This window comes from Pan troglodytes, chromosome 1 (assembly GCF_028858775.2).
Source record: "Pan troglodytes isolate AG18354 chromosome 1, NHGRI_mPanTro3-v2.0_pri, whole genome shotgun sequence".
In the NCBI taxonomy this organism is placed as follows: Eukaryota; Metazoa; Chordata; class Mammalia; order Primates; family Hominidae; genus Pan; species Pan troglodytes.
In genome coordinates, this window is record NC_072398.2 from 166,062,854 (window position 1) to 166,076,121 (window position 13,268).

General features: G+C 40.3%; 1 protein-coding gene and 1 pseudogene across 6 annotated transcripts in view; one reads left to right on the forward strand and one right to left on the reverse strand.

Annotated features, from left to right (window-relative positions):
- The window catches only part of JAK1 (Janus kinase 1), a 232,444-nt gene that overhangs the window by 134,669 nt on the left and 84,507 nt on the right, over positions 1-13,268 (forward strand). The gene's annotated exons all lie outside the window — the stretch shown is intronic.
- LOC107966979 (cytochrome c oxidase subunit NDUFA4-like) lies at positions 12,703-12,946 on the reverse strand (annotated as a pseudogene).

Genomic DNA, 13,268 nt, shown 5'->3' on the forward strand with positions numbered 1-13,268 from the left:
GATGAAACCTTACTTTCGATGGGAATGGCCCTCACTTCTTATGGGAGTTGTAGTCTGCGTGGGGTGCGGTTGAACAAGGATGAGCAGGTAATCCAGGTGTACTTAGAATTTGCTTCCTCTGAATATCAGAACGTGAAGAGGACTTTGAGGGAATCCAGCATGGTGGTTTTGACTCTTTGAAAATCGAGGAACCCTATTTCATATCAAGCCCGATGTGGAATCTCAGTGTACTAAAGAGTTATTTATTTTTTTATTATACTTTAAGTTCTGGGATACATGTGCAGAACGTGCAGGTTTGTTACATAGGTATACACGTGCCATGGTGGTTTGCTGCACCCATCAACCTGTCATCTACATTAGGTATTTCTCCTAATGCCATCCCACCCCTAGTCCCCCACCCCCTGACTGGCCCTGGTGTGTGATGTTCCCCTCCCTGTGTCCATGTGTTCTCATTGTTCAACTCCCACTTATGAGTGAGAACATGCGGTGTTTGGTTTTTGGTTCCTGTGTTAGTTAGCTGAGAATGATGATTTCCAGCTTCATCCATGTCCCTGCAAAAGACATGAACTCATCCTTTTTTATGGCTGCATAGTATTCCATGGTGTATATGTGCCACATTTTCTATATTCAGTCTATCATTGATGGGCATTTGGGTTGGATCCAAGTATTTGCTGTTGTGAACAGTGCTGCAATAAACATATGTGTGCATGTGTCTTTATAGTAGAATGATTTATAATCATTTGGGTATATACCCAGTAATGGGATTGCTGGGTCAAATGGTATTTCTGGTTCTAGATCCTTGAGGAATTGCCACACTGTCTTCCACAATGGTTGAACTAATTTACACTCCCACCAACAGCGTAAAGTGTTCCTATTTCTCACATCCTTTCCAGCATCTGTTGTTTCCTGACTTTTTAATGATCGCCATTCTGACTGGCGTGAGATGGTATCTCATCGTGGTTTTGATTTGCGTTTCTCTAATGAACAGTGATGATGAGCTTTTTTCCCTATGTTTGTTGGCCACATAAATGTCTTCTTTTGAGAAATGTCTGTTCATTTCCTTTGCCCGCTGTTTGATGGGGTTGTTTTTTTCTTATAAATTTGTATAAGTTTTTTGTAGATTCTGGATATTAGCCCTTTGTCAGATGGATAGATTGCAAAATTTTTCTCCCATTCTGTAGATTGCCTCTTCACTCTGATGATAGTTTCTTTTGCTGTGCAGAAGCTCTTTAGTTTAATTAGATCCCATTTGTCAATTTTGGCTTTTGTTGCCATTGCTTTTGGTGTTATAATCATGAAGTCTTTGCCCATGCCTGTGTCCTGATTATGGTTTTAGGTCTTAACGTTTAAGTCTTTAATCCGTCTTGAGTTAATTTTTGTATAAGGTGTAAGGAAGGTGTCCAGTTTCAGTTTTCTGCATATGGCTAGCCAGTTTTCCCAACACCATTTATTAAATAGGGAATCCTTTCCTCATTGCTTGTTTAGGTCAGATTCGTCAAAGATCAGATGGTTGTAGATGTGTGGTGTTATTTCTGAGGACTTTGTTCTGTTCCACTTGTCTATATGTCTGTTTTGGTACTAGTACCATGCTGTTTTGGTTACTGTAGCCTTGTAGTATAGTTTGAAGTCAGGTAGTGTGATGCCTCCAGCTTTGTTCTTTTTGCAAGAGATTAATCTTATAAGTTCAGACTTGTAGGTATCATAACTTATAAGAATCATCCATTTACTTACCCTAAATAAATGGACTTACAAGAGATTAATTTTATATGTTCAGACTTGTAGGTATCATAACTTACAAGAATCATCCATTTACTTATGGTAAAGTCAGGAGAACAATGAAGCTGCTGTAGTGAGCACTGAATTTTAACTTGGGTTCTGAGTGGCAGTCCCAATCAAATGCCAGTTTCATTACCCAGGTTCCATCTGGATTTAATTTTGTTTGCAGTATAGAAAAGTCTGATTTGCATGGATAAGTAATTGCAGATAAGAATAGTTTGCTAATGCCTTGCAATTTCAGGATACTCTTTAATTAAATTGATCCAGAAGCCTGAAAGATGAATAGGGGGAACTTTGGTCTCCAAGGAGAATCACACTGTTTAACAAATACTTTCATTCTTTATTACAAACTGCAAGACAGATGATAATGTATGCTCACTCTTTTTATTACAATGCAGCCTGTTATGAATTCATTTGCTTTTGCATAACTGACTATTCCCCTGTGATAAGAGCATGAGCCAGCAGATGTGCCTGAGATTTACCTGGCATTTAACTGAACATACTGCAGGTGTGCTATAGCAGTATACTTGCTTGAACAATTTTAAGGCACCAGACAAGTACAGGCCTGAATTTTTAAAAAGAGAATTCCAGTTTCCTTCAGAATCAGTGACATTTTTACAAGATACTAATATAAGCTTAGAATTGGCAAGAGCAGCTTTATTCTGAGGTCTACAGGAAGATAATGTGAACACATTTGTCATCATCAGTGTGCTAAAATTTCCAATAAAATTTGAATCCGTGGGAGTTTATTATAATCTCTAAAATCATTAATATATTACCTTAAAAATAAAATTGAATAAGTTTTTTTGCAGAGTTTTATAGCACTCAGAACCTTTTGGTTGCTCAGAACATAGCTTGAAAATCCTGATCTTTCACATATTGCAGCCTCAGTCCTTTTATAAATGATGAGATTCAGGTCTTGGGGGTAAAGTGACTTTCCAAATGTAATTCCAGAAGTTACTGGGAAAGCCAAGAGGAAGAGTTCTTGGGTCTCTTTATGCCCCTCTAAGCTATTTTTCTCTGCTGAGCAGTTAGGACTTCTGGAGGGGGCAGGAAGCTGTGCGCTCAAGTGACATCCTTTCTTTAGTTTTGTGTGTGCATATTTGTGTAGGCACGTGAATGCGCTCTTGTATACCTACTAGGTGCAGTGAGAGCTGGCTTCAGGGAGAAAGGGAAATGCGTGATTTTGGGGTCTCCAGCCTGAGCCTACTTTTCCTCGCAGTATTCTTTGTTCTGGAATCTTTCTCATCACCTTTTATTGCATGGAAACTCAATCTATTCAGGTCCCAACTTTCAGGCTTCTCTGCTCTGACAAGTACTAGAGGCCAATGTGATAGACTAGTCTGAGTTAAAAGGTGGCAGTGAAGGAACCAGCTACCCCTCCCTGTTTTTGTATTATCATAAGCACCTCATGGCATAGAATGCTTTCACCCCAAGTGGCTGTTTCAGGGGCACTGGCAGGTTTGGAGGGGCATTGTGTTTTGAATAGTCAGTGCCTTTTGTGCCATTAAACTCCCATGGTAGAGAGACCCAGCCTTAAGAAATAAGACTGACCCTCCATAGGGCTGCTGCTAGTCTATATATTGTCTTTGTGAAAATTAGAAAACAGCACCTTGTCTGAGTGGGGTAGCCCTGCACCAGAGAGTGTGGCCTGGCTAGTAAAAGGCAGATTGGATTTCAGCCATCACTTTCTTACCTCAGTTGGGCATTCTTGGCAGTGCCCAGCCTGCCCAACCATATGCTGTAGTCCTGATTCTACCTGCTATCTTCCAGCCAAATACAGGGGCTTTGTATTCTTTTGCATTATACAGATGTGTTCATTGTGGCTGCTTAATAGACGTTTGAGTTGATCGATACTCATCGTTGACCAAATAGAGAGAATGGCACTTTGCAGGGTGTTTATTTCCTGCTGTCCCCATAGCAGCAGCAACCATCAGCAACCTGTTACCTTAAGGATTCTATAGTTCATTCATTTATTAATTCAACAGCTACTTCTTAAATACCTATAATGTAAAAGGAGACAGGGTACCAAGCTACAAAGAGCACCATCTTTGGAGTCAAATCTGGGTTTGAAGTTTGTCTTTTCTGTTGATTGTCTGTGTAATATTTGGCAAATTATTAAACTTTCTGAGCCTCATTTGTTCATTCATTTGCCCACTTACTCAACAGATACTTATTGAGCATTTCCCTTGGCTGGATGAAGATGAAAAAAAAAGGAAGACAGACGCAGTTCTTTCCCTCATCTCTGGTGAGGATGTGGACACAAAACAAATACATGGATCAACACATAACAATTCTAGGCTGTCATAAGTGCCCTGAGGAAAAGAAACAAGGATGTGCTAAAATCAATAGGACCTGGGGAGTGGGGGGAGGGGACACGGGAGACCATGCCAGAGAGACAGAGCTCTTTCTTAATAGGGTTGTCAGGGTACGCCCATCAGAGGTGAGCACATAAGCAGACCCAAAGAATGGTGAGGACCTGGCCTGCAGAGAGCAGTCAGGGCTGAAGAGTCAGCTTGGACAAAGGTGGGAAGTAGTTGGTATATTTGAGGACATAAAAATATGGACTTGGGGCATAATGGAAGACAAGGTTGGAAACAGTGATGATGATAACAGTAGCAAGCACTTGTTTAGTTCCTGCTATGTCCAGACACTGTGCTGAGTGCCTTCACATACATTAACTCTTCTAATGCTGACCAAAATACTACGGAGCATGTGTTACGATCATTGTTTTACAGATGAAGAAATTGAGGCACAGATGGGATAAATAACTTACCCAGGATTTCCCAGCTGGCACGTGGTAGAGCTGGGATTCAAACACATGTGTTCTGGTTCCAGACTGTGCTTATATCTGCTATGCTGTAGTGCCAGTGAAGGCTGGGTCATGCCAGACCTCAGTTTCTTCATCAGTAAAATGGAACTAATATGTGGATTAAACAAAATGTGTATAGAATGGCAGCCACATCAAGTCATAAGCATTCATCAGGTGGACTGTATATCTAGTGGTGGTGGTGGTTGGTTGTGGTCAGCATTGTAGGAAAATACAGGGGTGCATTAGGAACTAACCCTCTAGGGAAGGGCCGTGTATACTGATGATCGTTAATGTAAGGAGGACAGGGGTAAGGGCCCTGAGGAAAGTGTGTGCATGAACAGTGCTGCGATGGCTCTGAAGTGGGTCAGTTTGTTCCACCTGGGCAGTGTGGAGCCACTTGGGGGTGGGGGGAGGGGATCCTGCTGTTGAGTCTGGAAAAATGGGCAGGAGTCACATACACTGAGCAGGTAGGAGGAGCATTTCCTCTGCACCATCAGGTGAGCAAAGATCTAGTGTGTACTCAGAGTTGGAAAGTGGGGTCTGGAGACAATAGCACTGGCCATAGGAGAGAGGCAGGAACTGGAGTGAAGATAGGTTAGAGCCAGCACTCACTGGGGCTTGATGCCATTGCGAAGCTTTCAGTTTATGCATCAGGGAATGTGTGGTCCTGGGGTCCACAGCTTGGTTTAAAGATCTAATTTGGGTATCTTCCCAGCTTTCTGTGACTCTGGCTGAGCAGCAGAGAGGAATTTTGTTTTGGCTTTTATTTGATATGCTATCTGTCATCTACCTAAAGGGGCCTGCCCACCTCCTGGGTTCATACAGAGGAGAGGTACCACTATAGTGGGAAGCTTTATGACCCTACTCCTCCAGACAGGTGGTTTTATCGGTGATTGCAAATAACTGGCACAGGCTTGGAGCTAGACAGATCTGGGCTGTATAATCTGGGCTTTAACAGCATTTGACCTTGGGTCTTGTATTTGGGCCTCATTTAGTTCCCTGTAAAGTAGGGATTTATACCATGTCTCATTGTTATATAAAGGTCAAATAAGTGCATGACACTATGTGCCTGAAGAACATGGTAAGTGCTCAGATGATGGTAGTCGGAATTACTAGATTGCATGGTGTGGAAGGCCCAGTTACCCACAGGAAGTCAGTTTGAACCGACTAATTGTCTTCTCCCATATTTTTGAGGTCAGGAAGCCTAATCAGTTGGCAGGACTCATTGGAGCCACATTGAGATGGATTTTAAAGTCATTCCCAGGCTCTGTGGGATATCAGGCCATGATGTATACACAGTTTTCTTCTTCTTGTTTTATTTTTCCTTAAGGCTTTATTTTCTTAAAGCAGTTTTAGGTTTAGAGCAAAAAAATTTTTTTTTGAGACAGAGTTTCCCTCTTGTCTCCCAGGCTGGTGTGCAATGGTGCAATCTTGGCTCACTGCAACCTTCACCTCCTGGGTTCAAGCGATTCTTCTGCCTCAGACTCCTAAGTAGCTGGCATTACAGGTGTGCGCCACCACACCCTGCTAACTTTTTGTATTTTTTTTTTTTTAGTAGAGATGGAGTTTCACTGTGTTAATCAGGCTGGTCTTGAACTCTTGACCTCAGGTGATCCGCCCACCTCAGCCTCCCAAAGTGCTGGGATTACAGGCATGAGCCACTGCGCCCAGCCTAGAGCAAAATTAAGAGGAGGGTACAGATCTCACACTTGCATAACCTCCCTCATAACCAACATTTCCCACCAGAATGGTACATTTGTTGCACTTGATGAACCTACACTGACATCATTATCACCCAAAGTCCATAGTTTAGATTAGGGTCCACTCTTGGAGTTGTGCATTCTATGGGTTTGGACAAATGTATGATGACATGTACCCACCATCATTGTATCACACAGAGTATTTTCACTGCCCTAAAAATCCTCTGTGCTTTGCCTGTTCAGCCCCTGCCCACCATGTGTATTTGCTGTCCTGGTTTTAGATCATCATTATGGGGTTGGAAAAATAGCATCCTATAAAGGTGTTTGTGGCTTTAAGTGAATGTCAGCAGTTCTACAGTCCTGTCCAGTAGATGCCATCTTTCAATTTGCTGAAGATACTGATTCTGTTTTTCTGCTACTTCAGAACAAACAGAGGAATTTTAGAAGAACTACCACCCACTTCCTCAGACTTACTGAGCACCTGCTTAGGAGCCACACATAGTTCTAAGGTTGATGTATGACATACAAAGACAACAAGACCCTACTTGGCCTCATAGCAGAGCACACCTGGGGCAGTGGACCCTTGTTGTTTGTCTCTTTGATGGCAGACTGGGTACCTTTGACATTTAGGAGGTCATGGCTAGGAATACTAGGAATCCTATAATGTGCACAGCAATAGTCCTGTGGATAGAAGAAGTTTTCTATAGCCTGCATGACTTTCAAATGTCTCCCCAGACATTCTTGCAGGGAAAAAGCCTGTTCATAATTTTCTGAACCTAGAACCTGTAATTCCATTTTATGTAAAGGACTTTTTGCATTGTTTTGATATACCCTTAATTTTCTAGGAATGCCACTACTTTGTAAATTGATACGATATACTATATAAGATACTACACTATTTTGTTTGTAACTTTGCCAAAAGCTGTTTACCATTTTTATAAATCACTTGCCAATGTTGGTGTGCATGTATTTGTGTCATCAAGAATAATATGCAAGTATCTGACTGCACTTATACTTATTGCATTCAGAGTTGTTCTGTTGTTGTATTAGACTACTTCATTGTGTCTTCTGATGTACTCGTGACAGAGCAATTACTATTGAAATATATATTCTTACAGATATCTTCAAATTCTTTATTTATAGTTAGGACATTATATTATGTTGAAATTGTATATAGTTTATATTATTTTTGATTTTCATTTCAGGGTAGTAAAGGGAGAGCATTATGACATAAATGTCTTAAAAAGCAGCAAGAGTCGGGGTGGGAGGCGTTGGGAACCGTTGGTCTGATGCATTGGAACCATATCAGTAAGACCTGGCAAAGTGCAGAGAAGTCTGTGGGGGAAAGAGTTTAAGCTTCATTTTGTTTTAAGTCATGGCATGTGTGGCCTTGATTCTAAACTCTGTGTTTGAATAAAGTTGTTTTTGGCTGGTGGTTTTGAAGTTTTAGAAAATGGGAGTGTATGAGTAGATGTGAAGTGGTTACAGTGGTTTAGTCACAGCACCCTGGGCCTGAGAATCTTAGCCAGAGGGACTCTAATTTGTGACATAGTCACCACAGCAACCAATGGAAATATCCCCATGTGATCTGAACCAAAGTGGTTTTGGAGTGTTAAAAAATGTGTGTTTAATAAGCTAAAATTATCTGTTAACTGTTCCAAGGGTGATTTTTGTATTTTCAAGCATGCACAATTCTAATTAAATGGCATTGCATAATCACTTGTGGTCTCAGTGTAGTTTATAATGAGTTAGAATAATGAAGGGGTAGTGAGACTGGAAGTTAGAGACACAGAGAGCCTTTCTGCTTAAGGTATCCTTAAACAGATGGGTGTTAGGACCAGCAAATAGTGATCCCAGAAACACAATAAAATATTTAATGAAGTGCTAATTATGTTGCGTGTCAGTCATTGTAGGCTGCAATTGATGGAGCTAGGTGGTGGAGGAGGAGGAGGTTGGATTGGGATGGGCCTTGAAGGGTAGTAAGTAGAATGTTAATGGAAAGAACCTGCAGTTGTTTCCTACCCCAACTTTCCACATTATTATTATCCACAGAGTCACATTGGCTTGTATTCCAAATTTACGTTTATAGTAGCTAATAAGTGTCTTTTTTATTTAGTACCTAACGTATGATTTCCACTGTGGTTGGTCCTTGACAACAGTTAGGTGAGAGTGAATTGATACTAGAGTTGCAGAAATGTAAGGCTTAGAAGCTCAAGTGTCCAGGACCACACAGAGCTCATAAGTGGCAGAGCCAGGATTTAAACTCAGGTTTGACTGATGTCAAAGCCACTCCTTATGGTCTTTTGATATTTTTGCTCTAGAGATGGTGTTCATGATTAGCTTGTTTACTTACCAACCATTTTCTATTCAGATTATAAAGCAGATCTCATTTGGCCGAAGACTTGGAGATTTAAGTTTTTGATATGTAATCTATGATTGAATTTAAATGAGGTATGGTTAGAAAGTTCCAGCCCAGTTAGTAATTTAGCACCTTAAAGCGTTCAACAAGCATGGTTAACCAAAAACCTAAATCATACTAAATGTTTGAAGTGGTGAACAGGAGGGAATATTTTTATATTGTTACTAGTCAGCTTTAAAAAAAAAATGTGTTTATAAACTGAGAAGTCTAGGTACATGACATTTATACTCCTGATGTTTGACTGGCTTTGGAAATTCCCACGTTGTGACTTCTTGTAAGCTTGGCTGAATGAACTGACAGGGGATTCCAGCCCTTACTGTATAATTAAAGGTAAAGATACAGAATGCATCTCTCTACCTCCAACTATTGTGTAGTTAGTTGTAGCTACCAATGAAATTATCAGGTCAATGCAAAAAAACCCTTGTTTTTATTTATACAGGGTACAGGGATGGTCTGATTAGTTGTTCTCAAGTAACTAACTGGGGGGTGGGGGGCATTTAGTAGTATTGTTGTTGTGGTTTTTTTTTTTCCATAAGAACAATCAAATGAGGAAACTAATAGCACTGTGGGCTGCTTAGGGAATTTTTGTCACTGAAAGAACTGCTGCGAGCCCTGTGTCTCAGGAAGGGTGATGGAATGTCTAAATGTCCATCTGTAGGGAGAAGATTGAAGTCCCTATGCCAATCTACTCTGCTTGTGCAACTTTGTGATTTGCAGCCAGTTACTTAATCTCTCTTTACTGTTGTTGACTCAAGTCATGCTATAGCTGGTATTTCATATTACAAGGACAGAGTTCAAGAATTATCTTCTTGGTTGGAAATGGAAAGGAGATATATCTGGAGTCAAGTCCAAATGGGTAAGCCATCTCACTCTAGAAACTCACTATACAAAGGGACTAAGAAGGGAATAGAGAAGCTGCCGTGTTTATAAAAGGTTGATCCACTCCCAATAGTATAATCACAACAATTTCTAAAAGGTTTTATTTCAACCACTTATTTTCTTATCCCTAGGTTACACATCAGTTTGGTGAGAAGAGCTCAGTTTTTGGTTTTAGATGAGCTGAGTGCTTGTCTCAGTTCAGCCACTTGCTAGCTGCATAGCCTTATGCAAGTCACTTAAATTCTCTGAATCTCTGTTTCTTTATCTGTAAAATGATTTCCAGTGACCTACTATACACTCTAGTAGGTCACTGGAAATCAGTTAAGTTAATAGATGTGAAAGCTTTGTGCACTTCAAAGGGCTGTCTAAATGTCTGTATGAGCCTGAAGGATAGTTGTTATGCTTTCAGTTATCAGTAGTCTAGGTGGCTCTGCAGAAAGGGAGAGGCGAGGGAGTCATATTTTTGACAACTAACTTGGGGTCCTATGATCGAAAGCCCAGAAATCCTCACTTAGATTTTTTCCCTAATGCAGCAGTCTTGTGCTGGATTTTGGAGTGTGGTAGAAACATATGCTACACTTATTAAAGGGGTTTGGCACTCTGTAATGTGGGATTACTGGCATAGAAGATGAAATGATAAAGGAACATCTCATCATATTCAGATGTGTGAGTCATGCACACTTATGAGTTACTCTGAAAAATGGAATTATAATAGAAATGGGCATGAGTTCAACTTATATTATTTTCCTTGGCTTTAGCAGTTTTCAGGTTAAAAGTCACTGGATACATTTAACTATCTTAAAGCATAGCATTTATAAAAAGCTTTTAGAACTTAGACTGTACAAAAGCACCTGAATTGGAAACTGTGTCTCTTATTTTTTCTATCAGTAGGATATTAGGGACAGTTTTGCACTGGACCTGTTCCTGTGTACTGCCTTGATACTTAACTCAGTCAGTGAATCAGTAAGCAGGATTATATGGACTCCTATAACCCTATTGGCCTTCAGGGAGCTTCATGGTCATTTATTCTGCCTGCCTGTTTTACAGTGGGGAAAACTGAGGGCCAGAAGGGTTCCTTGAATTATCCAAGGCCCAAGGTTAGATTCTGGCAGAGGCAGGGTTAGAACTCATTCAGTCCACACCATGCTGTCTCCAGTGTATATGTGCTGGATGAGAAATTTTCCACTGCCGGCATTAATTTAATTTAATTTAATTTTAGTTTGGTCTAGTGTAGTCTAGTCTTAGATTAGTTTAAGACAGAGTCTTGCTGTGTCGCCCAGGCAGGAGTGCAGTGGCATGATCTCGACTCGTTCCAATCTCTGCTTCCTAGGCTTAAGCATTTCTCGTGTAGTTCTCAGCCTCCCAAGTAGCTGGGACTACAGGTACGTGCCACCACACCCAGCTAATTTTTATGTTTTATGTAGAGATGAGGTCTCGCCATGTTGCCCAGGCTGGTCTTGAACTCCTGGGCTCAAGTGATCCACCTGCCTTGGCCTCCCAAAGTGCTAGGATGACACATGTGCCACCACACTTGTCCTGTTTATTCTATTTAAATTACAGTTCATTTTGTGTAAGCCACTTTTCCCTGTTTCCATCAATTTCAGATTTGGAAATACTTTTCAAGGATTATCCTTAATACTACATCTCCTCTTTATGCTTAAAAATTTTGTTTGATTCATTTAACCAGAAATGATCATAGTGACTTTTAACTTTCAATAGGGAGCTAACTTTTTCATTAATTACTTGGGTCATATTTGTCACTTGATTCTTAGCACTTTTTTCTTTTGATGTCGTTTATTATTTATTGAGAAATATTTGAGTTCTTACTCTGTGCCAGGCCCTGTGCTTAGCAGGTGCTGGAGGTGAGAAGGCACTAAGTGATGGAAGGACCTCATCCAAGAACCCGACTCTGTCCTGAGAGGATCTAGGGTGTCCGTCAGGCCCCACCCCATTTGACTTAGGACCATTATTGTTTTTATAGTAGCTAATGGAAAGACTCATTAGGAAAAGTCATGCTTTTGTTCATTTCTGTTTTCAACCTAGCTAAGGAGACATATATTACAAGTAAATAATGACACAAATTGGCAAATGATGAAAGTCCAGGGGATTATTGCCTAGGTAGAATTTTAGAAAGATGATGTGGAGAAATAGGAACACTTTTACACTGTTGGTGAGACTGTAAACTAGTTCAACCATTGTGGAAGACAGTGTGGCGATTCCTCAAGGATCTAGAACTAGAAATACCATTTGACCCAGCCATCCCATTACTGGGTATATACCCAAAGGATTATAAATCATGCTGCTATGAAGACACGTGCACACATATGTTTATAGCGGCACTATTCACAACAGCAAAGACTTGGAACCAACCCAAATGTCCATCAATGATAGACTGGATTAAGAAAATGTGGCACATATACACCATGGAATACTATGCAGCCATAAAAAAGGATGAGTTCATGTCCTTTGTAGGGACATGGATGAAGCTGGAAACGGTCACTCTCAGCAAACTGTCGCAAGGACAAAAAACCAAACACCGCATGTTCTGACTCATAGGTGGGAATTGAACAATGAGAACTCTTGGACACAGGAAGAGCAACATCACACACCAGGGCCTGTTGTGGGGTGGGGGAAGGGGTGAGGGGATAGCATTAAGAGATATACTTAATGTAAATGACAAGTTAACAGGTGCAGCACACCAACATGGCATATATATACCTATGTAACAGACCTGCACGTTGTGCACATGTACCCTAGAACTTAAAGTATAATAAAAAAAAAAAAGGTAAAAGGAACCAGGTGAAATTAATATCCTATTTCAACATGTAATCAATATGAGAATTGTTTATGAGATACTTATAAATTTTTCTTCTTCGAAAAAAAAGTTGCTGCCATTCAAGATGGTCTTTAAAGAAGCATAGTATTTGATTACTGGAGAGGATAAGGTAATTGATTTTTTTTCAAGTTTCAGTTATTTATTAATGTAATCTCCAACACATTATATCAACATGATTTCATGTATCTAAAGGAGAAATATTTCCTAGTTAAGTGGAAAATTGTGCAGCTAGCTTCTGGAAGATCTTCATTCTAAGCAGCTTTATAGTGAAACATTTCATTTAGAAATCTGGACCATCTTTCTTCAGTTTACTGTAATCCACATTCACTGAGTAGAACTTGTATTGCTCATTGGAACCCAGTTTATTCCAGGGCCCTGGGTCATTCTTTCTGGCCCAACTAACATCTGGATTGAAATGCCAGATGCGAGACATACAGTGCTGCTCTGGTACCTCTAGCTCCATTAAATACAAAGAGGGGGATCAAACTCAGCTCCTTGGCCTGACCAAGGACCTGGTGGAGCATGTTTTCAGCAAGGGCATCTGATTTAAAAGGAGAGAACTAGCTTAGCTGCCAGGCCCTTGACTAAGTAGTATCTCAGAATAAAGTAATTGAAAATTAATGAGTATCTACTTAGGATCTCTAAATATATTTAATTTTCTATGGAGGGAACTTTTTAAATTGAAAAATGTATCAACATAGAGAAGACTATGTAAACAGTATGTGTATAGTTAGAGAAAAATACCTATGTATCCACCATTCAGGTTAAGAAAGAGAACATTACTGGTATCTTAGAAATCACCTGGTACTCCCCTCCACTGCACTTCCCTCAGAGGTACAGTCACCC